At 41.4% G+C, this 25740-nt stretch overlaps 1 protein-coding gene across 1 annotated transcript in view; it reads right to left on the bottom strand.

Annotated features, from left to right (window-relative positions):
- Nucleotides 1-25740, bottom strand: part of AQP9 (aquaporin 9) — an 837480-nt gene that overhangs the window by 726494 nt on the left and 85246 nt on the right. The window lies entirely within an intron of this gene.

Below are 25740 nucleotides of genomic sequence, written 5' to 3'. Positions count from 1 at the left end.
TCAGTGCAGGGAGGGCGTGGCTAGAGCCTATGGGACCGGGTGTGGGCGGGGCTTGAGGGGCTCCTTGGACGGGGTAGGGACCCGCCTGATCTCTCCAGTCGGACCCGTCAGGCTGCATTTTCTGTCCCAGGGACTGACGCCGCCAAAGTTGAAAGCAGGAAAGAAAAGAATAAATAAATAAAAACGATATTGAGAGTGATGCTCACCCCACCGGGCCGAGTCCTTTCAGCGTCAGACGGGGTCGGAGTTGCATGCAGATTCCATACCAGGGTCTGCCCACCACCACCACCTCCACCACCATCCTCAGGAGCTGATCTGGGTAGAAAAAGGACATCAAGGCACTAGACTCCGGTCTCTGGGTGGATAATTCTGTTAAGAGCCAATGCACAAGTAAGGAAAAAGCCCGAGTTCATTACCAATGATTGCAAGGCGCCTGGCTGGCCAGCATAACTTCATCCACTGCTGCTGCCCAGGACCATTCTTTGAAGGCGTATTCTTCTGTAACCCCGTTTTACAGATGAGAAAGCTAACTCCAGGACCCTGAGCACAGTAGGAAGCTGATAAGCTGCTAAGTAGCAAAGTTAGACAGGACCTGCCATCTGACCCAGTGTTGTCCACTCCCTTCCCACCAACAGAAGAAGAGAGCTTGAGCCCAAAGATCCTGTGTGCAAACATGGAAGGAAGGCCTAAGACTTGCAGTGCTGAAGGAACTGTAGCACCACCACTCCTCTCCACCCCTGTGGAATAAGAAGCAGGTAGTGGGAACGCCGCAGAGGGGCACTGAGCCAGATTGTGAAGAATTTGCTGTGTTCGGCTACTAGGTTTTGATGAAGTATCCTTAGGATAAGCGAGTTTTAGCAGAGAAAGACCGTCTTTCTCTACTTCAAAATTTAGGTCAGAAAGACCTCCTCACCCAGCTCTCTTCTCTCTTGTGCCTGTAGGTCCTTCACCCAAGGCATCATTTGAGCCTGGGTGTGTCCCCTGCCTCTGTGATGAGCTGGAGAACAAAAGTGAGGCCTCATCCTTTTTTGGAAGTTCTTGTGGCACCAAAACAGATGTTCCAAAAGTTCAGCTACACAAGATCCTCCAAGGTCCTGGAAGATCACTTTCTCTGCAGGAGAGAACAGGGGACCCTGCATTTCAATGGCTTTCCCAGGGCCCATTACTCTCTCCCATGCATGTTATCATCACATTGCCCAGCAAAATCAGCAAGGTGAATCACTGTAGTCATCAAACAGGGTAACTGCGATCCTGAGACATTCAGTGGATTGGTGTATCATCAAGAGAACCGAACAACTAAGCTTCTAATTCCAGACAACTGTGACTTTATGGTTACTTTTTTGGGTTTTATTTCTTATTGGAGGGACTACTCTGGCCCCAGTGCTTGGGTTTATTCCTAACAGTGTTCAGATAACTGTGCAGCCATAAATGGTGTCCACATGCAAAAACTCAACCCTTTGTACCATCTTCCTAACGTCAATCCATTACCCCCTTCTTCAAATCTCCCTCATCCATCCACCCTTCCAATGTGAAATCATTCACAGTCACTCTCCATCCCACTTCCACAGACTTCCATACTAGTAGGACATTATACCAAAAATAGGGCTATTTTTAAAAAGTCAATGCTCAAAGTGTGACTGCTAAATGCCAGCATGAGTTAGATATATCTGCATGGTTAGCATAGAAGAGAACTAATGATTACTATTGTTTTATTATGCTGCAATGAAGAAAAAGGAAATAGGCCACTGTTCAGACAGATTCAAAACAACCTGGTATCCTCACTGTTTGTTTAGATGAGGGCAACTGCCCAAATGACTGCCCAAAACAGAGTCACAATTTGAGAGGATTCCACTGACTTTCCTCTCCTCCATCTACCCAAGTCTTTTTTGTATTGTTCATCTGATAGTCTTCATGACATTTTACAGTGCATTACAGCAACAGCCATCTGTGCCTTTTCTGGGATCAGGACCTTGATACTTCTCTGCCCACCTATTACCTCATACAGTAATTGACATGTTAGGAAGTGTACAAAAAAGGTCAAATGAATGAAGAAATTTTAGAGAGTAATTGGCATTTTGCAAGTGCACAATAAATGCGGAGTCAGTTTAGAAATGATACTGTGGAGTAATATAACTTCTCATTTCTTTTTTTTATAGAGGCCACAACCAGCAGTGTTGAGGAAACAGAGGGCCACTCACAATGAATATGAGAGCCTCACTGTCCAATAGTTGCCCAATAGTGTGGTGCTTTGTCCCAGAGATGCTAAGGGGATTAATGGTAATGCTTGTGGGACTGTGTGGGACTGAGAATCAAATTCGGGGTCTCCCACCTACCTCTTTGGTATATGTTTCATTGTTTGAGCTATCTCCCAGACCCACAGAACTATAGTAATAATTCATAGTCACATAAGACATAATATTTGGCCAATCCAAAAGACTGGTTGAATAAGAAAGAGCTCCCAAAAAAGCTTGTCTGTTGAAAGAGTCAGAACCCCAGGATAGTTTATGGGAGGAAAGATCCCCAACACTGTCACTAAATACTCTGATAGGGCAGATTCCAGACTCTGACTCATGTCATCACTCTTATTTTTTTTTTCTTTTTTGGTGGGGGGTCACAACCCGGCAGTACTTAGAGGTTACTCCTAGCTCTATGCTCAGAAATCATTCTTGGCAGGCTTGGGGGACCATATGGGATACCAGGATTCGAACCACCGTCCTTCTGCATGCAAGGCAAATGCCTTACCTTCATGTTATCTCTCTGGCCCCATCATCACCCTTATTTTCAAGCCAACACATAAATCAACACAAAAAGATGATAGTCATGGGATGCAAATCAGAAAATGGGAAAGAAGGAAGGAAATTGAGGGAGAAACAGGGACTGAGAAGTCCATGGAAAGTGTCTCTAAAGTAGAAAGAAAAAAGTAAAAAATGAGATGACATGACATGAGATTGTATAATGGGCAGGGCACTTCTCCAGGTTTGATCCCCAGTACCTCATATGGTTCCCCAGCATTGTCAAGAGAGATCTCTGAGGGCAGAGCCAGGAATAAGCCCTGTGCACAGTGGGGAGTGGCCCTCAAACAAAACAAAATAAATGAAGTCATAGTCAACAGTTTCTGTAGAAACTTCTTGAAGAAGAAAATGTTTTAAAATATTCATTCCTTTCAAATTAGGAATCAGGAGCCAGAAGAATAGTATAGTGAATAGAGAGCATTTATTTGCCTTGCACTTGGCTGATCCAGGCTCAATCTCCAGTGTACTATGTAGTCTCCCAAGCCTGACAGATATCATTCCTGAGTGCAAAGCTTAAGTGCCACCTGGGGCCAAAAAGCCAAAATAAATAAATAGGTTAAGCGTCTTTATTGGTTTACAGAACTCAAAACAAGACTGACTCTTCTGAGTTAAGGGTCAGGAATTGGGTGTGATCATTCCATCCTGCTTCAGAGTTGTCCCCACATTGTTCTGGGCCCTCCCCAACCACTGGAAATAGTAGTGCTACTACTTGGGTGGAGGGGGTCAGGGGGTAAGAGGATCTATGACATAACCATCTGAGCAACCATCTCTTCCTAGCCACAGAAATAGCCATATGCTCCTGAGAGTTGCTCCAGATCTCGGTTGGTATACAAGTTTGTGGAAAATTCTAGTCATACTATATAAATGCCCTTCATTTACTTAAAAATAATACAAAATTCCACACTCTTCTCTCACTCCAGCTTCTAGACTTATCTTTCATGTCCTTCCAACCTTTACACTCAGAGTTGCCCTTGCTGCTCTCTGCTGATTCTTCTTCAAACTCTCCGTTGGTTTCGTTTATTCAGCCAAGCCCTATACTGGCAAAGTCTTTCATTAGCTTTTAGCAGAAACCTTCAGCTACAGATAGGGATGCAAAGTGTTTGAGCCTGACTAAGCCAGTTTTCCTGATATTTTGTGTCTTCTTTACCCCCATGTCTCTGACACATCCTTTCTCCCACTTTCTATTCAGCTGTCACCACATGCCCAAAGTTCTGACATAGTTTCCCATTCTGAAAACCAGAGAACAGTATTTCACAGTAGGAAAAGAATCCATTTCCAGCTCAAGAATAAGACTATTGAATTACAAACCTCCTGTGGCTAAAGTAGAACAAGAAACACCCATATTCACCTGAGAAGCAGACAACAGGGACCCAGAGATAAGGCCAGCAGCTGAAAGGAACCCAACACCCCTGCCAAGTCACCCATATACACAAGATTTATAAGCCCGTCTAGACAGAGGGATTAGTGCCAGGCCCACTCGAAGAATAATGTTTGTTGAACACAACCTCACTCTTTCGAGTTCACCCATAAACGAGTGAATAACTGGACAGTGTAAAATTTAATGACCAAATTTAGAACAAGTAGCTCCTGCATGCCAGGCCTGGACACACATCGATGAGTATGACAGTCCCTGCTTTCTAGGAGTTTACAGTTCTTAGTCATCACACTTATGCAGCATTTACTGTGTTCAAAGGCTTAGATTATATTAACTCATTCAATCCTCACAGCAACTCAATCAGGAAGGTTCTATTATGTTCTCTGTTTTTACAAATAAGGAAATTATGACCCAATTGTCTTGCCCCTGGTACCAGTGCTACAGTAAGTAGAACTTAAGCTTCAATCTCAGAAAAGATGACTTTATCTACTTGACCCAGAGCCTCTGATACTGGGTTTGGAGCCAACCTTGATGCAAACCATAAAGAGCTTCCCAGATGCTGCCTCAGCAAGAGCAGGAAAGGTTTCTCAAGAAAGGTGGTATGGAGACTGCCCTGAAGAATGAGGAAGAAAAGGCAAGGGTTCTCTAGATTGGGAAGCTGAAGGAAACTGAGGTCAGAGCTTCTGCAAAATGTCTGTTAGCCAGTTTAGCTTGAATTTCAGGACAGGAGGAAAATGCCAGGCATAAAATCAGAAGAGATTAGGTCACACAGGAATAAAATATAATTAATGTGCAGGTAAGGGGGAATCTCTGGAAGGTGTAGAGTAAGCTGGTGAGATGATCAGGCAGCAGAGAAAAAGTAAAGCAGAGATTATAGGGCAAATATCCTTAGCTCTACTGAAATAAAACTGGTATGAGAGAAAGAGATGCTGGATCAAGGCCGTTTGTAGTGGTGAAAGGAAAGGAAGAGAAGGATTCAAAATACAGAAAAGTCATAGAACTTAGTGACCAAACAAATGTTGGAAGATTTTGTAAAAGAGCCAAGAACAACAGTTCTTGATGGTTAGCCATATATGAAGAGTGTCATGATGTTTGTTATTCTATCTCTGAATAAAATTTTTAACAGAAAAAAATATAGGTGAAAGGGTGGTAGTCTATACAGGGGGTAAGTCCCTAAGGATGACTATCCCAGAAGGTCTCTAAGATGGTTTCTCATCTAGTGTGATCACACATTCAATATCCAAGAGGATTTGACTTCTCCAGGTAGCCAAAGGGACTTGTGGTAGGTACAAAGAAGGAAATCTTACTGTTTTCTTTCTTTTCCCTCCTTCCTTCCTTTCTTCCTTCCTTCCTTCCTGCCTGCCTGCCTCCCTGCCTGCCTGCCTTTCTTCCTTCTGCCTTCCTTCTTTCCTCCTTTCTTCCTTCCTTTCTTCCTGCCTGCCTGCCTTCCTGCCTGCCTGCCTTCTTTCCTCCTTCGTTCCTTCGTTCCTTCGTTCCTTCGTTCCTTCCTTCCTTCCTTCCTCCCTTCCTTCCTTCCTTCCTTCCTTCTTTCTTTCTTTTTCCTTTTAAGGATTACAAACTGGTGACTATCTTTAAGAAGAAAATAATCTCCACCCATTGTCAAAGAAATAATAGCAGAAGAAAATAAATAAGTCAGATAAGAAATGTGAAAGGAGGGGCTGGAGGGGTGGCGCAAGCAGTAGAGTGTTTGCCTTGCACACTCTGACCTAGGACCGACCGCGGTTTGAACCCCCAGGGTCCAAGCCAGGAGCAATTTCTGAGCGCATAGCCAGGAGTAACCCCTGAGCATCACCAGGTGTGCCCCCCCAAAAAAGAAATGTGAAAGGAATTAGGGGCTTCCTGAGCAACCTGCCACAGAGCATTTCCTTTTATAACCCAGTGCTTCCTGAGGTAACATTTATCCCAAAACTGTGAAAACAGTTACTGGTCAGAAAATTCCATTTTGACTGGTTAAAATATGAGTAATAGCTATTTTAACCTACCCACCCAATGAAATAGTTAATCTCTAAGGAAGAACTTTTTCTATTTTTTTCTTTTTAAAAATAAAAATTCGTGACATGTTGTTCTACATATATTCATGCACCTCTGTTGTACACATGTTCTATCAGTCGTGTTCTGACTATCATCTGAAATTGTCAAGAGCAGACACTCAAAGAATCCTCTTTTATTTTCTTTTTAAAAAACACTTTAGTCCTGGGGCCGGAGAGATAGCATGGAGGTAGTGTGCTTGTGTTGCACGCAGAGGACAGTAGTTTAATCCCAGCATCCCATTATGGTCCCCTGAGCCTACCAGGAGCGATTTCTGAGCGTAGAGCCAGGAGTAACCCATGAACACTGCCAGGTGTGACCCAAACACCAAAAAAAAAATTTTTTTAGTACTAAATTTTGAGTATGTTTTAGGTAACATGGTTCCAATATGGGGCCGAAGTCATAGCACAGTGGTAGGGCATTTGCCTTGCATGCAGCTGATCCAGGACAGACACAGCTTTGATCCCTAATTTCCCATATGGTTCCCCAAGCCAGGAACGATTTCTGAGCACAGGACCAGGAATAACCCCTGAGCATTGCTGGGTGTGACCCACCCCATCCCCCCCAAAAATTATGGCATTGATGTATGACATTACTGCTCCACACAACCACCAAAGTACCCACTACCACTGTCACTATGTCCCCTCTAGTCTGATCCTCATCTTCTTCCCCCACTATTCCACCCTCTATTTGTTTATCAGTTTTGTAATTAAAGTCAAGAGTTTGTCAATATTCAATACTGCCAAGACCTCTTCTATGGAATATTATTGAGAAGATAAGCCTAAGAAAAAAACAGAAAGAGAGAGATGAGCTAGAAAAAGAGAGCATCCTCTTACATAAAATTCAGATCCAGCCTGATCCCATGGTATCTTGCTCCTCAAAGGGTATCTTGCTCTTTAAAGTGCCTTCTTCAGAGAGTTTTTGTTTATACCTTACAGTAGTGTTGGTAGAGGACAGGGGAAGCACAGAACTCTCAAGCAGGGTGGCACCACACAGAACTTTTATGGCCATGGAAATCCCCAAGTTTTCCCATGAAAGGTCATGGGTATAGACTGTTAGCATCAAAGCACACAAACACTAGGAAACAGATAAACAGAGATGGTAAAAGAGGATAAAGGAAATTTGGCTAGGCACCAACTATATCTATTCCATCAAAATGTTAGCTACTAAGAACCCTATAATGACACAGAAATCCAGTACATATCCAATATCTTTCACTTAGCACAGAAACTGGTACAAAACAAAGATGTCATTGGAGAGTCAGAAGAGCAAGTATTTAATCTATTATTTAGAGAAATGGAATCCAAAACATGAAGATTCTGGAGCAAGGAGCTAGACCTAGAGATGGAATCTCAGAAATACATCTATGGTCTTAACCTTAGGTCCAGTGTCAACAATGGCATCAGCAGAGAGAAGAATTTAGCTGTGTCATTTACTAAGGTTAGCTGTGGAACTCAGTTTAAGCCATAAGTCCATTAGATCTCACCCTTCCCTGACCCAGAGCATGTTCTCTAATTTCAAGTTATATTCAGAGGAATTGGGGTCTAAAAGCACAAAGAATCTCTACTGCAAGATGTCTAAATGGGGGTGAGGTTTCGACACATGATTTTCAGAAAAACTGGCAAAAGTGGAGAGGGACTGGAAATGAAGAAAGAGAAGAGATGGGGCTGGAACAATAGCACAGTATTTTTATAGCCCAAAAACGAGAGAGAGAGAAGAAGAAGAAGAAGAAGAAGAAGAAGAAGAAGAAAAAGAAGAAGAAGAAGAAGAAGAAGAAGAAGAAGAAGAAGAAGAAGAAGAAGAAGAAGAAGGAGAAGGAGAAGGAGAAGGAGAAGGAGAAGGAGAAGGAGAAGGAGAAGGAGAAGGAGAAGGAGAAGGAGAAGGAGAAGGAGAAGGAGAAAGAGGAGGAGGAAGGAGAAAGAGGAGGAGGAAGGAGGAGGAGGAGGAAAGAGGAGGAGAAGGAGGAAGAAGAAAAGGAAGAGGAGGAAAAAGAAGGAGGAGGAGGAAGAGGAGGAAGGAGGAGGAGGAAAGAGGAGGAGAAGGAAGAAGAGAAGAAGAAGAGGAGAAGGAGGAGGAGGAGGAGGAGGGAGAGGGAGGCTGCAGCTGGACCCAGACAATCCCACATGCCAGGATTCCTGTTCCTCTCCTACGGGTATGGCTGGGAATCTGGGCAGACAGCTGGCCAATGGCCTCCTGGGGTGACCAACTAGTCCAGAGACCGAGATCCCCCCATGCCAAATGGTCTTCAGGGCCAGGTCTGGCAACTGGGCTCTGGGGGCAGGGGGAGGAGGGGAAACTCTTCCCATATTCATACTGAACCCCCTGCAGCAGTGTCTTTTCTTACTAATACTCATTTTTATAACCGCAAATGCGCCCGCACAACAAATATACTTTTTAAGCATTATCTAAAAATGTTCTTCATTCTAGATGGTTCCTAGGAAAGGAAATGGAATACCAAAGATTTGGTTGATAACACTCAAATGGATCTTTAAAGTCAGTCTTTTTGGACGTGACTTTCCATACTGACTCCAAGCCAAAATCACAAACAATTCATATATGTGTATTGTATATAGCCCCTGTCATGTATTGCCTCTCCCCTACCCATGTGTCTCCTCTATCCCCTCATTTTTCAATCCTGATCCATTATCTTCTCCTAATTTAACCCTTTTTACCCTCAGTTCCTAACTCGGTAGGCACCAAGATTGACCTCCTGCCCAACAGACCACCTTCCAGCTCCTCAGTGAAAGACATCCTCTGGGTCCCCGTTCTCATGCCTCGGCAAAGAACTACAACCAGCACGCCTGCTGACTCACACTTGATGGCCCCTCTCACCTCCTCCAAATCGTGGACTGTTGCATGATACAGGAATCGGCCTCAGCAAAACTCCCAGCTCAAAGACACTATATGGTCTCGTAATGCAGCAAAGCATCTCTCAAACTCAATTTCAAGGCCTTGAATCGAAAAGTACCTTGGCTTTTACTCCCCACAATAATATATCAAAAGACTTAATTGGGAGTCTTATATTGCCTATGGAAGCTCAATACCTGTATAACAATACATCTTAAGATGTGTATTCCTAAATATTCAAGTAGCCTCCTCCACCACTTGTTTTATTCAAATACCTTTTCTTTTTAACTCAGTTTTATTTATTTGTTCTATTTTAATATATACATTTTTTCTCTATCCTTACCATTTTTGGTGCTGCTTGGTACAAAAAGCCTTGACTGTGATGAAAGCTCAGAACAAAACCAGATGACAGAGACTGTGTGTGCAGCCTGTCATCCTTACCCAGAATAGCACCAGCAACACAGTGTTGCACCATATGTTTTTGTATGGGCACAGTGAAAAAGGGGGAAACCATAGACACAGAAACAAGATCTTATCTTCTAGGGATAAGAACTCACTTTTTATAGCATAAGGGTGCCTCCCATCCTGAACATGTGTCATGTGAATACAACCAGTCCCCAGGAGATTGGACAGTGCTAGTCCAATCCAAAACCCCAGATCCCCGACGTAGAAATGATACAGCTCTGGGCAACACCACCAGGAACTAAGCTCCATTGGGAGATTTATAACACTACTCTGGCACCAACTTGTGCCAGTTTTGATATGACAACAAGGAAAGGAAAAGTTGACCTAAGACCAGGCTGTCCTATCACATCACCTAACACTAAATGGAAATCAAAAGAGCTATCATCCTTTGAACTGTGAAAAATAAGAGCACCAGCAACAGAAAACTGACTTTGACAACTGTGACTGAACAGAGCCTACCCTGGGACTAATAAGAAAAACCCTACCCTAGGCTGTAGTCCAGGACACATAAAAACAACAACAACAAGTTGTCTTATTGCAGAGGTCCAACTTGGACAACAGAGACTGAGCAGAACCTTTGGATCCATAATATCCTAGGCTTCGGCTTAGGGACTGAATGAAAACAGGAAGCAAGTGTTACAGAAGACTGAACACCACAACAATGATGGATAGGAACCTCTAGAACCTAGAGACTCTATCCTAGACCCTGCACAAATACCAAGATCGCTAGCTACAGTGGCTTGATTTTCTCACACACAATCGAGAGGAAACTTTCCTGGCATCCCAAAAAAGCCTTTGGGATGGGGTAATGAGTATATATGGAGCCAGGGGTTGATCCCATGATGGTATGCTTCAAGGATGGAGAAACCCTGAATCTCTTAGGCCACGGGAATTCCCTTTCTTCCCCAATGCTTACTGTGCCTATGCAAAAAAAAAAATGGGGGGAACGCCAAACCCTACCACTCCAGCACCCATACTTTTTTTTGTTTTGTTTTGATTTGTTAGTTTTTGACTTTATTTTCTTTCTCTTTTTTCTTCCACTTTTCTCTTTCTTTTTCACGCTTGTGGTTATTATTTAGAGATTTATTTTTATTTTTATTTGCCGGATCCATTTTTTTCTTTTTTCTTCCATTTTTCTTTCTTTTTTTTCTCTCTCTCTTCTTTATTTTTTGGTAGTTGTCACCAAATTTTTTTCTCCCCTTTTTCTTATCCTTTTTATCTCCAATGATGGTGGAATGCATGCTCAATCTACAACAAGCTGTAAAGTGGAGACCAGTTGCACTAGCATACTGGGGGGCAGAGGAGGGAGATATGGGGTGCATACTGGGAACAGGGGTGGAGGGAGAACAGCACTGGTGGTGGTAATGCCCCTAATTCATTGTCACTATGTACCATAAATGATGCAGTGAAAGATTTGTAATGCACTTTGGTCACAATAAAAATTGAAGAAGAAGAAGAAGAAGAAGAAGAAGAAGAAGAAGAAGAAGAAGAAGAAGAAGAAGAAGAAGAAGAAGAAGAAGAAGAAGAAGAAGAAGAAGAAGAAGAAGAAGAAGAAGAAGAAGAAGAAGAGAAGTAGAAAAGAAGAAGAAGAGAAGAAGAAAAGAAGAAGAGAAGAAGAAGAAGAAGAAGAAGAAGAAGAAGAAGAAGAAGAAGAAGAAGAAGAAGAAGAAGAAGAAGAAGAAGAAGAAGAAGAAGAAGAAGAAGAAGAAGAAGAAGAAGAAGAAGAAGAAGAAGAAGAAGAAAAGTTTAGTAGACATGTTAGTTTATGACTGGTTAGAATTGCTCTGCACTACACAGTATCCAACAGGCCCCAGTAGGTAAGATGCTTATGGGGAACTGGAGTTTAGTGAAAACTAGCCACAGGGAGGAAATGATTTAGGAAGGGAGTAGATGGTAGACAGGGCTAAGAGGTGAAGTGGGAAAGAATTACCCCCTTAAAAGAAAATGGCCTCATTAGTGTTTCTCAAGTGGTGGGGCACTTGCTAGCAATATCTGCCTCACAGATATTCGAAGAGTTAGTACAGGGGTGGCGAACAGGATTTTTACCCTCACTCAAAATGGCAAAATGCAATATGTGTTTAATATATTATTGTTAAAATGAGATGCTTGTGTGTGAGTGTTTGTCTGTTTTGGCAGGTCACTGCGTGGTGTGGCTCTCTGACTCTCACAGTCTAAAATTTTGGCTCTTTGTGTCGAATTTGTTCACCACCCCTGATTAGTAGATCTAAGATGGCACCCAGCAAATTTAAACTCTGAGAGGCATCCCAAACTTTTCCTTTATCTATCGTCCATATTATAAACTAATATCCAGGCCTGGATCACTGGCAAATTAAGAATGGTTCAGACTGGGACTGGAGTGATAGCATAGTGGTAAGGCGTTTGCCTTGCACGCTGCCAACCCAGGAGGAACTTGGGCTTCATCCCCAGCAGCCCATATGGTCCCCCGAGCCTGCCAGGAGTGATTTCTGAGCTCAGAGCCAGGAGTAACCACTGAGCGAAGCAGCATATGGCCCCAAAACAATACAAAAATAAAAGAATGGTTCACACTTAGTTGGCAAGAGGCCCAGGGTCAACCTCCAAAATCACTTTGTTCTCTCACACAAGTACTGCCAGAATTGATCCTGAGCACAAAGCCTGGAGTAAGTCCTGAGCACCACTTAGTATGACCCAAAATAAAAATAATGATGATAATGGAAGGTTAGAGTGAGCTCAGGCATCAGGCAGAGAAGATAAAGTAGATTTATTTTCTTCCAACTTCAGAAATCTGTGGCTTTTGAACTACAGCATGCTAATGGGTTCATGTCATTGGAGTCCATCTGAGAACATTGTTTATAGAGAAAGAACACTAGGACTGAGCTACTCTGAGCTTACAGTCATGCTCTTCTACAACTTAGCTGAATGGACATGAATACATCATTTCTAAGACAATATTTTCATTGTATAGTGAGATTCTGTATCACCATCCAGAATTGTTGTGAGGCTTGAATGGGCAGATAACCTATAATGAAGACTGTGCCTTTCAATTACTTCAAAAGAAAATTATGAACTATCTGGTTATCTGAGGGAACCTGCTGAGTATGAAAAAAGGTGACATGCTTTGCGTACACATGGTTGACATGGGTTCAATACCCATGCTTTATGGTCTCCTGAGCTCAATAGTGATGGCAGAGCAAAGAGCCAGAAGCAAGCCCTAAGGTCCGCTGGGTATGGGTTCCCCTCAAGAAAAAGTAGAACATTTGTTTATATTTGGAACTTGTTCAAAATAACTATTTCTGAGTTTTAGATGTTTTTAGTTAGTAAACCATTGTTAACTGTGGGTTAAACACTGATGCAAGAAAATAATACTTTCTTTTAACAACCTTTTTCTTTATAATATGTTCATCGCCTACAAAGTTTCTTTCCTCTCACAACCCATTGTTTTGTTGTTGTTGTTTTGTTGTTTTTACTCATTTTTATTGTGACCAAAGTGAATTACAAATCTCTTACAGTAATATTTAAAGTACATAGTGACAACGAATTAGAGCCATTTCCATTCCCACAACCAGTGTTGTCCTCCCTCTACTCCTGTTTCCAGCATGCAGCCCATATCTCCCTCATTTGCCCCCAGACTGCTAGTGTAACTGCTCCCCTTTGTGTATAGCTTGTTGTAGATTGGGTATCAATTCTTCAACCCATTGTTTTATGTTTTGGAGTTTTGGGGGTTTTTGTTTTGTTTTTGACTATACTTGATGATACACAGAATTTACTCCTGGCTCTGTGCTCAAAAATCACTCCTGGTGAGTTCTGGAAAACATATGAGATGTTGGGGATCAAACCTGGGTCAGTCATGCAAGGCAAGTGCCCTATTTGCCCTACTAGCTCATGCCCCACCAAAAAAGTCATTTTTTAGTATTAGGAATATTTATCTAATTGAAGTCCTTGATCATCAGCAGAAAAGAGGGAAAAAGATTTTATGAGATCTAGAAATTTATTTAATTATATTTTATGTTATTATTTTTATTTAATTTTAATTTTAATTCTTTTTTTAATTTTTATTGTGACCAAAGTGCATTACAAATCTTTCACTGCATCATTTATGGTACATAGTGACAATGAATGAGGGTCATTCCCACTACCAGTGCTGTCCTCCCTCCACCCCTGAAAGAATGCAGAGAAAAACATAATCTTCATGTCTGCATTCAGCCAGCTCCATAGATTCACTCTGTTTTCAAAAGAGATGTATATATACCAAGACATGAAAAATTATGGATACAACGACCATACAGTTAAAAATGGCAATCTTGGGAATAGAAGAATAAGCCAAGTTCTTGTTCTGACTAGGTCCCATAGCTGCATCCACCACCAACAAACCACCATTTTACCAATGGCCCAGCTTCACCACTCAACCACAGAGCTTTGCAGGGGGCAGAAGAGATAAAACAGCAGTAAGGCACTTGCGTTGCATGCGGCCCACCAGGGACAGACCCGCTTCGATTCCCGGCATCCCATATGGTCCTCCGAGCTTACCAGGAGCGATTTTCTAAGCACAGAGCCAGGAGTAACCCCTGAGCATCACTGGGTGTGGCCCAAAAAACAATCAATTAATTAATAAATAAATTGAAGAGCTCTGCAGAAACACCAAACCCCCAAAACTTTAAGTATGCCAGTATTTGGGTTGAGATCTCCAGGACTTTTTTTGGAGTAAGTGTGGATACTTTTCCGCCAACTTTCTCATACTTTTGGAAGTCCTAGCAGCTGAAACCACCCACCACAAAAGCCACACTATTAGCCACAGAACCTGGAATTTCTAGACTGAGCAGTCATGTATTTAACCCCAAATTTTTTCAGTACTGTACACCAATGTAGGTGTCAACATAGATTCAAAGTCACATAATGTTCAAAAACAAAATAGATGACAAAAAGTCAACTAGCAACAAATCACTTAGCAGACCTAATAATGATTTAATGACCTAGATATATTAATTTTCACAAATGTTCTTTTATACAACTTAAAAATAATTTTATTACCATTTATTTATAAACAAGCGATCATTTCATGTTGCCATGGGGTTGACTTAGTAATGGATGTGAATCTGGAAACAATTATGGAAGTAATTTTACACTAGTGGTAGGATTGGTCTTGGAACAAATGTACTATGAGCAACTATGTAATACATGGCCCTTCAATAAAATAATTTTAAAGAGAAATAATGCAGAAATATAGATCTTAAAATTAATATTTAAAACAAGAAAAGAAGTTCATAAGATGATGTACATCTTAAAAGCTGATAAAGCAAATATATTGAGATATTTCACACCCGTGTTTAGAAAGAACAAACAGCATTATTTTCCTAATATATCAAGAGATTAATAGAAGGAATATATCTGCTTTTGGTATATATAATTTCACTTTCAGTGGCTTACATAACTTCAAAACAAAAGAGCATTCACTTGTTTTAATCCTAAAGTCAACAATAGCCACAACAAAATTTTTTCTGCCTTTAAATCTCTAGTGAATTCATATAAACAGGCTTCATTGGGGGCTGATGTGAACCTACAGTTTGCTCTAGCATTGGGATATTTGATAGCTCTCTGAGCTCAGTTTATTTTACTCAGTCTGCCCAGAATCTTCCTGATGGGCTCTGAGTGGTTCCAGGCAGAACCTCTGCCTATTGCCCTGAGGGTGTTTATGGCTCTATAGATCATCCTCTGACTGAAAGAACTATCTTTCCTTAGAAAACCTTCAACTCTGGGGCCATAAAGATGGCACAGTGGTGGGACTTTTGCCTTGCAAGTGACTGACCTGGGAGGAACCTGGTTCGATTACCGGCATCCCATATGGTCCGCCAGCCTGCCAAGGGTGATGTCTGAGTGCATGAACAGGAGTAATCCCTGAGCACCCCAGGGTTGATTATTAATCAACCAATAAATAAATAAATAAAGTTTAAAAGAAAAAAAGAAAACCTTCAACTCCATGCAAGCAACTATGTGGAGTAAAGAGACTCATTTAAGTGCTTTTTATTTTAAGTATACAATAAAAAAGAAAGTAAAATAAAGTCAACTAAAGAGACTCAGCAAAAAAAAAGGAAAGACATCATTCGGTTTTAGGACTTCTTTTTGGTTTGAGAGCCACATCTAAATACTGGAAAAGGAAAGAAGGCTACCCCTAGCTCTGTGTTCAGGGTTTGCTTCCAGTAGTGCTTGGGGGTCCACGTGGTTCTGAGAAATACACCAGGTCTCCTACATACAGAGCATATGTTCCTCAGCTATTCTGAATCCACATGCAGCCAAGTGAATGGTAGTAACTCCACTTGAATGAATGTGGAATAGAGCTATTTCTAGTCACAGTTTTCCAGAATACATGACTGCTTACATGTGCACACATGAGAATACACATAAACATGCTATTGATTCAACAGTTTCCTTAGCTCAGCTAAAAAGGATTCATTTTTTTTAAATAATATATTTAAGCACCATTATTACAAACATGTTTGTAGTTGGGTTTCAATCATAAGAACACCCCCTTCACCAATGCAGTCTTCCCACCACCAATGCCCCCCATATCCCTCCTCCCGCACTCCCAACCTGTCTTCAAGACAGGCATTCTATTTCTCTCACTCACTACCACTGCCATGATAGTTGTTAGTGTAGTTATTTCTCTAACTAAACTCTTCGTGTAAGCATCATACCTTGGGCTGGTTCTTCCAGCCCTCATCTCTATTGTCTCTGGGTATTATTACAATAATGTCTTTTATTTTTCTTAAATCCCACAGATGAGTGAGACTATTCTGTGTCTATCTCTCTCCCTCTGACTTATTTCACTCAGCATAATAGTTTCTTTTTTTTTTTTTTAGAACTTTTATTAATTCAAGTAAAATGTATATAAAATGTTATATCATTCGGTTTGTCAGCAATTATTAACTATTAGAGGTATTTTTGATGTGCTGTTAAGTAACATAAATTAAACTTTATAATCAGAAGGTATGTGTTCAGATTTTTTTTTCGCCAAAAGAGATTGAAATTTATTTATTTTTTTTTATTTATTTAAACACCTTGATTACATACATGATTGTGTTTGGGTTTCAGTCATAAAAGGAACACCACCCATCACCAGTGCAACATTCCCATCACCCAAGTCCCAAATCTCCCTCCTCCCCACCCAACCCCCGCCTGTACCCTAAACAGGCTCTACATTTCCCTCATACATTCTCAATATTAAGACAGTTCAAAATGTAGTTATTTCTCTAACTAAAATCATCACTCTTTGTGGTGAGCTTCCTGAGGTGAGCTGGAACTTCCAGCTCTTTTCTCTTTTGTGTCTGAAAATTATTATTACAAGGGTGTCTTTCATTTTTCTTAAAACCCATAGATGAGTGAGACCATTCTGCGTTTTTCTCTCTCTCTCTGACTTATTTCACTCAGCATAATAGATTCCATGTACATCCATGTATAGGAAAATTTCATGACTTCATCTCTCCTGACAGCTGCATAATATTCCATTGTGTATATGTACCACAGTTTCTTTAGCCATTCGTCTGTTGAAGGGCATCTTGGTTGTTTCCAGAGTCTTGCTATGGTAAATAGAGCTGCAATGAATATAGGTGTAAGGAAGGGGTTTTTGTATTGTATTTTTGTGTTCCTAGGGTATATTCCTAGGAGTGGTATAGCTGGATCGTATGGGAGCTCGATTTCCAGTTTTTGGAGGAATCTCCATATCGCTTTCCATAAAGGTTGAACTAGACAGCATTCCCACCAGCAGTGGATAAGAGTTCCTTTCTCTCCACATCCCCGCCAACACTGTTGATTCTCATTCTTTGTGATGTGTGCCATTCTCTGTGGTGTGAGGTGGTATCTCATCGTTGTTTTGATTTGCATCTCCCTGATGATTAGTGATGTGGAACATTTTTTCATGTGTCTTTTGGCCATGTGTATTTCTTCTTTGTCAAAGTGTCTGTTCATTTCTTCTCCCCATTTTTTGATGGGGTTAGATGTTTTTTTCTTGTAAAGTTCTGTCAATGCCTTGTATATTTTGGAGATTAGCCCCTTATCTGATGGGTATTGGGTGAATAGTTTCTCCCACTCAGTGGGTGGCTCTTGTATCCTGGGCACTATTTCCTTTGAGGTGCAGAAGCTTCTCAGCTTAATATATTCCCATCTGTTAATCTCTGCTTTCACTTGCTTGGAGAGTGCAGTTTCCTCCTTGAAGATGCCTGTAATGTCCTGGAGTGTTTTGCCTATGTGCTGTTCTATATATCTTATGGTTCTGGGGCTGATCTCGAGGTCTTTAATCCATTTGGATTTTACCTTTGTACATGATGTTAGCTGGGGGTCTAAGTTTAATTTTTTGCAAGTGGCTATCCAATTGTGCCAACACCACTTGTTGAAGAGGCTTTCCCTGCTCCATTTAGGATTTCCTGCTCCTTTATCAAAAATTAGATGGTTGTATCTCTGGGGAACATTTTCTGAGTATTCAAGCCTATTCCACTGATCTGAGGACCTATCCTTATTCCAATACCATGCTGTTTTGATAACTGTTGCTTTGTAGTACAGTTTAAAGTTGGGAAAAGTAATTCCTCCCATATTCTTTTTCCCAATGATTGCTTTAGCTATTCGAGGGTGTTTATTGTTCCAAATGAATTTCAAAAGTGTCTGATCCACTTCTTTGAAGAATGTCATGGGTATCTTTAGAGGGATGGCATTAAATCTGTATAATGCCTTGGGGAGTATTGACATTTTGATGATGTTAATCCTGCCAATCCATGAGCAGGGTATGCGTTTCCATTTCCGTGTGTCCTCTCTTATTTCTTGGAGCAGAGTTTTATAGTTTTCTTTGTATAGGTCCTTCACATATTTTAGTCAAGTTGATTCCAAGATATTTGAGTTTGTGTGGCACTATTGTGAATGGGGTTGTTTTCTTAATGTCCATTTCTTCCTTATTACTATTGGTATATAGAAAGGCCATTGATTTTTGTGTGTTAATTTTGTAGCCTGCCACCTTGCTATATGAGTCTATTGTTTCTAGAAGATTTTTGATAGAGTCTTTAGGGTTTTCTAAGTAGAGTATCATGTCATCTGCAAACAGTGAGAGCTTGACTTCTTCCTTTCCTATCTGGATTCCCTTGATATCCTTTTCTTGCCTAATCGCTATAGCAAGTACTTCCAGTGCTATGTTGAATAGGAGTGGTGAGAGAGGACAGCCTTGTCTTGTGCCAGAATTTAGAGGGAAGGCTTTCAGTTTTTCTCCATTGAGGATAATATTTGCCACTGGCTTGTGGTAGATGGCCTTCACTATATTGAGAAAGGTTCCCTCCATTCCCATCTTGCTGAGAGTTTTGATCAAGAATGGGTGTTGGACCTTATCAAATGCTTTCTCTGCATCTATTGATATGATCATGTGGTTTTTATTTTTCTTGTTATTGATGTTGTGTATTATGTTGATAGATTTACGGATGTTAAACCAGCCTTGCATTCCTGGGATGAAACCTACTTGATCGTAGTGGATGATCTTCTTAACGAGGCATTGAATCCTATTTGCCAGGATTTTGTTGAGGATCTTTGCATCTGCATTCATCAGTGATATTGGTCTGTAATTTTCTTTTTTGGTAGCGTCTCTGTCTGGTTTAGGTATCAAGGTGATGTTGGCTTCATAAAAGCTATTTGGAAGTGTTTCTGTTTGTTCAATTTCATGAAAGAGTCTTGCCAAGATTGGCAGTAGTTCCTCTTGGAAAGTTTGATAGAATTCATTAGTGAATCCATCTGGACCTGGGCTTTTGTTTTTTGGCAGACATTTGATTACTGTTTTAATTTCATCAATGGTGATGGGGGTGTTTAGATATGCTACATCCTCTTCCTTCAACCGTGGAAGATTATAAGAGTCCAAGAATTTATCCATTTCTTCCAGGTTCTCATTTTTAGTGGCGTAGAGGTTTTCAAAGTAGTTTCTGATTACCCTTTGAATCTCTATCATATCAGTAGTGATCTCTCCTTTTTCATTCCTGATACGAGTTATCAAGTTTCTCTCTCTCTCTTTCTTTGTTAGGTTTGCCAGTGGTCTATCAATCTTGTTTATTTTTTCAAAGAACCAACTTCTGCTTTCGTTGATCTTTCGGATTGTTTTTTGAGTTTCCACTTCGTTGATTTCTGCTCTCAGCTTTGTTATTTCCTTCTGTCTTCCTATTCTTGGGTCCTTTTGTTGAGCATTTTCTAGTTCTATTAGCTGTGTCATTAAGCTACTCAGGTAAGCTCCTTCTTCCTTCCTGATGTGTGCTTGCAAAGCTATAAATTTTCCTCTCAGTACTGCTTTTGCTGTGTCCCATAAGTTCTGAGAGTTTGTGTCTTTATTGTCATTTGTTTCCAGGAACCTTTTTATTTCCTCCTTGATTTCATCTCGGACCCACTGGTTATTGAGCATGAGGCTGTTTAACTTCCAGGTGTTAAAGTGTTTCTTCTGAGTCCCTTTGGAGTTCACAAATAATTTCAGAGCCTTGTGGTCAGCGAAGGTAGTCTGCAAAATTTCTATCCTCTTGATCTTATGGAGGTATGTTTTATGTGCCAGCATGTAGTCTATCCTGGAGAATGTCCCATGTACATTGGAGAAGAATGTGTATCCAGGTTTCTGGGGATGGAGTGTCCTATATATATCCACTAGGCCTCTTTCTTCCATTTCTCTCCTCAGGTCTAGTATATTCTTGTTGGGTTTCAGTCTGGTTGACCTGTCCAGTGTTGACAAAGCCGTGTTAAGGTCCCCCACAATTATTGTGTTGTTGTTGATATTATTTTTCAGATTTGTCAACAGTTGTATTAAATATTTTGCTGGCCCCTCATTCGGTGCATATATGTTTAGGAGAGTGAATTCTTCCTGCTCTACGTACCCCTTGATTAATATAAAATGTCCGTCTTTGTCCCTTACAACCTTCCTGAGTATAAAGTTTGCATTATCTGATATTAGTATGGCCACTCCAGCTTTTTTATGGGTGTTGTTTGCTTGGATAATTTTTCTCCAGCCTTTTATTTTGAGTCTATGTTTGTTCTGACTATTCAGGTGCGTTTCTTGTAGGCAGCAGAAGGTTGGATTGAGTTTTTTGATCCATTTAGCCACTCTGTGTCTCTTAACTGGTGCATTTAGTCCATTGACGTTGAGAGAAAGAATTGTCCTGGGATTTAACGCCATCTTTATTTCAAAATTTGGTGTGTCTTTTGGGTAGTCTTGTCTTAGATTAGGTCTTTCAGTTTTTCTCTTAAGACTGGTTTTGTGTCTGTGAAGTTTCTGAGCTGTTTTTTGTCTGTGAAACCATGTATTCTTCCATCAAACCGGAAAGTGAGTTTTGCTGGGTATAGTATTCTGGGTGAAGCATTCATTTCATTCAGTCTTGTCACAATATCCCACCACTGCTTTCTGGCATTGAGTGTTTCTGGTGACAGGTCTGCTGTAAATCTCAGGGAAGCTTGCTTGAACATGATTTCCCCTTTTGATCTTGCTGTTTTCAGAATTCTGTCTCTATCTGTGGGATTTGTCATTGTGACTAGGATGTGTCTTGGGGTGTTTTTTCTGGGGTCTCTTTTGGTTGGTACTCTTCGGGCATGCAGGATTTGATCACATATATTCTTTAGCTCTGGAAGTTTCTCTTTAATGATGTTCTTGACCATTGATTCTTCCTGGAAATTTTCTTCCTGGGTCTCTGGGACTCCAATGATTCTTAAGTTGTTTCTGTTGATCTTATCATAGACTTCTATTTTCGTCTGTTCCCATTCTTTGACTAGTTTTTCCATTGTCTGCTCATTTGCTTTAAGTTTTTTGTCCAATCTCTCCTGCTGTATGGAATTGTTATGTATCTCATCTTCCACAGCACCAAGTCTATTCTCAGCTTCTGATACCCTGTCCCAGAGCTTATCCATTTTGTCATTCACTTCGTTTACTGACTTTTTCAGTCCTGTTAGTTGACATGTTATTTCAGTTTGGAGTTTTGTCATTTCTGCCTTCATATTTTCTTGGTTCTTATTAGTGTTCTGTTCAACTCGATCCATAGTTTCTTGGAGTCTGTTGAGCACCCTCCATATTGCTAGTCTAAAGTCCTTATCTGAGAGGTTGATTAGTTGTTCAGTCATTATCTGGTCCTCAGAATTGTCATCTTCATTCTCTATGTCTGATGCTGGCCTGCGTTGTTTCCCCATTGTCACACTTGTATTGTGGGTTTTTCTACGTGTTGTGGTGGTATTCATTGTCTATATGATGTAGGCAGCACACTCCTCTGGCTCCTCCCTTTCTGGATGGGCTGACTTGCCTCTAAGGGAGGGGAGTTCTCCGTGGATGAAGCCTCACACTGGGTCAAATCTTAGGCCCGAGCATGCAACAGAGAAGACAGTCCAGAGAGAAATGTGTGCTTCTGTGATATAGCGCCGTTCTTAGTGTGATTTTTCCTTCTTGTTGCAATGGAGTTCTTTCCTTAGAAAGAGTGCACGGCCGCGTAGCGAAGCGGAGCGGCCGTGCTCCTCTGAGCCTCTTTTTGCCCCACTCGCAAGAGTTTCACGCAAGAGGACAGTAGACAGACATAGACAGGTCACACTCACAGTCTTTCACAGTTGAGCCCCACTGGGCCGGTGTACTTTCGCGGATTTTCCCCGCCTGGTGTCACACACAGGGAGCCGGGTTTTGCAAAGCTTAGCCGGTTTTTATGCTCTGAAGTCCCTCCCTGAAAATGGCGTCTGGGTGAGCGAGGTTTCTGGAGGCTCTTTTTGCCCCACTCGCAAGAGTTTCACGCAAGAGGACAGTAGACAGACATAGACAGGTCACACTCACAGTCTTTCACTGTTGAGCCCCACTGGGCCGGTGTACTTTCGCGGATTTTCCCCGCCTGGTGTCACACACAGGGAGCCGGGTTTTGCAAAGCTTAGCCGGTTTTTATCAGCATAATAGTTTCTAAGTCCATCATGTGTAGGAAAATTTCATGACTTCATTTATTCTTCTAGTTGCTCAAGCCAAAATTCCTGAAACCAACTTTTGGAGGTGTGGGGTCCACATTTGGCTGTGCTCAGGGGTTACTCCTGCCTCCGCACTCAGGAATTACTTGAACTATATAGGATGTAGAAAAATTAACCTGGCCAGCTGCATGTAAGTTAAATTCCCTGTACTGTCTGCACTGTCACTCTGATCCATGGAGTCATTGTTTAATGCTTCCCTTCATCTTTTTGGGGGGTGGTAAAATGGAGAGATTTCCTCCCCAAGGATGCTCAGGGGTCACTTCAGGAGTAAGTCCTCAGCACAACAAGGTATGGTCTGATAACCAAGCATTAATCCTGACTCCCCAATAAAAATAAAAAGAGTTTGCTCACAATGGTATAGAAGATCAAGGAATCCCTGAGTTTCAGGTGCTGATGAGGAGGCTGAAATTCTCTGAAAGAGGAAGAGTGGGCATCTAAGAAACCTCAATGTAAGTGAGGCACAAAAAGTTGAAGATCAGAGAGAAGAATGAACCTCCAAGTATACAAAGTGAATCCCAGGCAAAGCCAGGGCAGCTGGAGAAGCTTCAAGGAAGCAGGATTGCAGGCCCATAGGTCCTATTTGGTCCAGTTTCTATTAAAAGCAGAATGGAGTTTTCTCAAAATAGTAAGATTTAGGGGCAGAAGAAACAGTATAGCAGTTAGATTGTTTGCTTTGCACATAGCCATCTATTTTGATCCCCTACATCCCTGGGTGCAGAGCCAGGAGCAATCCCTAAATACCACTGGGTTTGGCCCAAAAGCAAAACAAAAAGCTTCTGAGCCCTACTTGAAAACACCCATCCCAATTAAAAACAAAATAGTAAGATTTATCCAGCAGCTGAACTACTAGGAATTTATTCAAACTCAGAGAAACTCATCTGCAAGCTATGTGCACTCACATTTTCACTGTATTTTTACTGTCAGGATCTGAAAAAAACTCCCAAATAGATGAGTGGGTAAAGAGATAATACATATTCCTATAGAATCTTACTCAGCTCTAAGAAAAAAATGAAATTTTGCTATTTGCTAAAGCTCAGCTAAATATGTCACAAGGAGAAAGAAAAATACAGGATGATTATACTCATGTTTGGGATAAAGAAATAAAGCAAGAGAACAAAGACAAAGCAAAATAAACATTTGGGGGGCCAGAGAGATAGCATGGAGGTAAGGCGTTTGCCTTTCATGCAGGAGGTCATCGGTTCGAATCCCGGCGCCCCATATGGTCCCCTGTGCCTGCCAGGAGCAATTTCTGAGCCTGGAGCCAGGAATAACCCCTGAGCACTGCCAGGTGTGACCCAAAAACCAAAAATAAATAAATAAATAAATAAACATTTGGATTCTGATTACAGAACTGAGTTGATAGAGGAGGAAGGGAAGGACATCCTAAGAGTAAGCGGTGGGGGCTTCTGGAGAAGTTATTGGTACATAGAGAAGGGAGTAGAGAACTAACAGATATTTAAAAGAGGTATTAATTTGTATTCCTAAACCACGTTGTGTTGAAAATAAAATTTCAGTAAAGGAAAAGAACAAAGAAACCTCTTACAGGTGGAGAAAAATAAAATGAATTAAAGGGAAGTAGAACTCAGTGCTGTTTTAACAGTCTCCTGGGAGCTTGGTTAATTTACTGTTGAATCCAGAATGATGTTTGAGTTAAGATTCCTACCTGGAAGTCTCAACATAAACTTGTGGGCTTTTTTTTTCTTGGGTATTGGTTCTCTCTGTTTTGCTTTTATTAGCAGTGGGGTGGCATATTTTTAAGAGAATGTCATGCAAAAATGGGATGGGCCTGGAAGAGCTTATGTTCATTCTTAGCTCTTACATAAGTCTATGTGACATTCACTCTGAGAAATAACATGGTGTAGCTTTCAACAGTTGGTTTTCCTCTTCCCTTCTTGTTGGCCAGATATGCCCACATCTTATCTCCACTGCTCTCTGGAGGTGATATGGAGTGTGTAGTCAAAGTGGGGGACCTGGATCCTTACCTGTGGGAAACAGAACCAACTGGAAAATAGTTTTGTACTCTTGATTTTATTTTCCACCAACATAAAGAGGCCACAGCACTGAATGATTTTTTGCTATGTGACTCTTCCTTTTTTGGGGGGAGGTGGGGCGTGTGTTTGAAGAGGCTTTTGAACCCTGACTCTTGGTGTCCAGAAAGTTGTACTTGGATAACAAGAGCTTCAGTGTGAATGTTACAAAGCAGTAAAGGAAGAATGCAGGTTTCAAAGGTGTCCCACTAAACACATTAAGTTTCCATAGTTAAATAAAATTAAGGAAATCAGGGCTGGAGAGATAGCATGGAGGTAGGGTATTTGCCTTGCATGCAGAAGGACAGTGGTTCGAATCCCGGCATCCCATATGGTCCCCCGAGCCTGCCAGGAGAGATTTCTGAGCGTGGAGCCAGGAGTAACCCCTGAGCTTTGCTGGGTGTGACCCCCCCAAAAAAAAACTAAATAAATAAATAAAATATAATAAAATGAAGGAAATCTAGGTGAAAACCAAGTGGGCAGGCCTAGGATAAGACTTAAAATGACGTGACTTCCAGAGATAAATAATTAGGCAGTGCTTCTCCCACAGAAGACCTATGTCCTGATTGAGACATCCCATGCAAGAAGCTGATACACCCAGTCCTTTGGTGGGGAGACATGAATTTAAAGGGGCTTTTTAGGAATGTGCTTTATCTAGGAATGGAAATTCACACGGAGTCCAGTTGTGTGAGTTAATAATTGTCCCAGTGAGGCAGAGTGAAGGACAAAGTTCTAAACATGACTGCCACACCTGAGCAGAGCTGTCTCCCATAGAACACCAGTTCAAGATTCATCCATTTCCCACACGAATATACTGCACTCCAGTGCTATCAGTGGTTACCAAAAGCTTCTCATCCACAGAGGCACAGCACACTTACTGACTGCTGTGATCCACCCTTGATTTCTGTGGCTTCTGCTTCAGTCTTGATGGTGGATAAAGCAGCTGGATTGGACTTAATGATTTAGATAGGGGTGTGTGCAGAAGTTGTGGAATATCGCTTGGTTCGACTATTCCTGGCACCAGCAAAGCAGACTCACAATTCATGGAGAATTGCGGGGTTCCTTGAGGGAAGCAGGGTGGCACCTCTGTAAGGCATTTGGCACCACCCAGCCTAATTCTCTCAGAAAGCAGGAGAAGTTGCTTATCAAAGTTTATTAGCATCACTTTTAGGTAGGCCATACTCCTTCCACAGCATATTGGAAAGACAGTGGAGTAGAGGACAGGGAC

This window comes from Suncus etruscus, chromosome 5 (genome assembly GCF_024139225.1).
Source record: "Suncus etruscus isolate mSunEtr1 chromosome 5, mSunEtr1.pri.cur, whole genome shotgun sequence".
Classification (NCBI taxonomy): domain Eukaryota; kingdom Metazoa; phylum Chordata; class Mammalia; order Eulipotyphla; family Soricidae; genus Suncus; species Suncus etruscus.
This window is presented reverse-complemented; position numbering and strand designations above follow the sequence as displayed.